The sequence below is a fragment of the Lynx canadensis genome, chromosome D4, assembly GCF_007474595.2.
Source record: "Lynx canadensis isolate LIC74 chromosome D4, mLynCan4.pri.v2, whole genome shotgun sequence".
Lineage (NCBI taxonomy): Eukaryota > Metazoa > Chordata > Mammalia > Carnivora > Felidae > Lynx > Lynx canadensis.
Window position 1 is genome coordinate 60204297 of NC_044315.2, and position 2760 is coordinate 60207056.

A 2760-nucleotide genomic window follows, 5' to 3' on the forward strand; every position below is an offset into this window, starting at 1 on the left:
GATGCCTAGGTCCTACAACAAGAGTTTCCATTTCAACTGGCTTGAGATGGGACCCAAGCATCAGTAGATTTTAAAACCCTACCAGGTGATTCCAATGTGGAGGGCTGAGAGCCAATGATCTAGGTTTACAAAGAGAGGTACAGATAGATGGATGGAGAGTAGGAAGTTAGATGGATGAGATTATAGACAGATGATTGATTGATAGATTGATAGATAGATAGATAGATAGATGACAGATAATAGTTTTTTGAGAGAGAGAGAGAGAGAAGATAGGTAGGTTAGATAGTAGATCTGAAGTTCTGAAGGAAGGGAAGAAGGAGGAGGGGAAAGGCAGGGAGAAGAAAGGAGGGAATTTAGAATGACACAGCCAAATCAGAAATAAGCCATAATTGAGTCCCTAACTGAACAAAGAAGAGAATGAAACAAAAGTGAATGTGGAAAAATAAAATAAAAAGTTAATGTGTCCAGCTGATGCAATGAAATTTATGCTTTGTCTCTTCTTATTCTTTTCGTTTACAGACCATACACCCTACCCTACTCTACCCTTCACAAGGATACTTGTGCTGTCTCAAAAGTTAATGAATGGAAAATGACTGCTTAATGAGTAAACAGTTTCCTTCTGGGGTGATAAAAAAAAGTTCTGTAGCTAGAGAAGGGCAATGGTTGCACAGCATGTGAATGTACCAAATGTCACTAATGGTAACCTTAATGTTATGTGTATTTTACCATAATAAAAAATACATAAAAGAAAGATTGATTAAAAATGTTATGGGGGGGGGGGTCACCTGGGTGGCTCAGTTGGGTAAGTGTCCGACTCTTGATTTCAGCTCAGGTCGTGATCTCATGGTTCTTGAGATGGAGCTCTGTGATGACAGGGTAGAACCTCCTTGAGATTCTCTCTCTCTCTCTCTCTCTGTGTCTCTCTCTCTCTCCGCCCCTCCCCCACTCAAGGCGCACTCTCTCTCTCTCTCAAATAGTAAGTAAGTAAGTAAATAAATAAATAAATAAATAAATAAATAAGATGTTATCGGGCGATTGGGATGAGGTAATTATTGCCTCCAGGACTAAATTTGTTCCAGAGCCCCTGGCAGTTAAGGCAAAGGAAGAAATCTGGCAGGTTATCAGGCTCTCCGTATGTTTTCTTTGTATATCAGGGTCCCCCTCTCGTTTCATTTTGCCCACTCCCTGTATTGCATGCCCAGCGAGCAAAGAGGGAACGTGGGAGTCCTTTGGAAGGTTTGACTCAGCTAGGAAAGGAGGATTTGCAGTGGCTGGGAGAGGCAAGTCGGAGCTCAGCTCCCTCCCCACTGGGGCACTCCGCATCTGCTCAGAGCCTGTCATCAAACTGCATCAGAAGAATAGCTCCTGCCACGCATGGCCTCTGCTGGTGGGTCTGAATGGCTGTTTGTTCAGCCTGAGCAGGACAAAATCAGCCCTGACAGTGATGGCCCGGTCGGTATTATGTAAGGGGACCCGGCTTACCTGCCCGTAGACAGACAAAGCAGATGATTTGACAGGCAAAACAGAGGCAGCCTCTTCACTCCCAGGCAGCCAAGGGGCTATTCAAAGCCAGGACCTGGAAGATTTTCATGAGGTGCTGACATACGAAGCCGGAATGCAGCAGGAACAAGGCAAAACTGACAGCCCGTGCAGTCAGGCATGGCAGCAACTCCGGGCATCCAAACTGGGCCTAAGGGAGCTTTGAGCAGGCCCTACCCATGAGAGAGAGACAGACAGGCAGAGACAGGGAGAGACAGAGAGCCCAAAAGAGCACTTTGGGGGAGAGGGCCCAGCTTTCAAGCCTGAGCCTTCAGCGAACCCCACCTTTGCCACCACCCTTATTATTCAACTGAGGAACATCTTCCAGACCTTTCTCCATGAAAGCACAGGACTCAGGCGCAGATGGCCAGGAGTGCTTGGGTCCTCAGCTATTGACAAGCCACCCACATCAAGGGCTGGTAGGACAGCAAAGAAAAACACAAATCAGGTACTCACCGCACGCCGGACACTAGCTAGGAGCTCTGCTCCCAGGCACTGATTTCACCTTCACGGGAGCCCTGTAAGGTAAGTACCCCGTGATCTCTATTTTGCACATGAGAAAACAGTCCTCAAAATAGTAACTTGCCCAAACTCACACAGCTGGGAGATGGCAGAGCTGGGATTGGAACCCAGGTATCTTCAGCACCCAAACTCGTGCTCTTCCTACCTAAATTGGACCATTTCACAAGATCCACAAGTCCTTGGCATCACACTCTGTTTTCAAAGTGGCACTGGCACCTTCCAGTTCTGTGCCCCTGGTCATATCCCTTTCCTTCCTGGGGACTCAGCACCTGCATCTGCAATGTGAACAGCTGGGGCAAACTGAACAAGACAGGCAGGTGAGGATGGTTGGTTGTTCACTGGTGTTAGGGTGGCATCGCCGAGCTTCATCACCACACTTTCTGACTGTTCTCAAAAACCACCCCCAACCCCAGAAGAAGTTGCCTGACCTACAGGGATAACACTTTATCTGGTCCCCTCTGAGGACTCTAAAAGAGCATTCTCTGCCCTGTGTCCTGAGCAACTAGAGAGCAGAATTGCACCTGGCTTGTCTACCCCCAAAACAGCACATGACCCAGCACTGAGTAGGGATGCAATAATGCTGTTGAATGAATGAAAATGTGAATGAGTGGTTTGCCACAAGACACATCACATGTTGTGATGAAGGGCATCAGACCTGGTTCTGGCTCCACCACTCACTCACTGTGTGGCCTTGGGCCA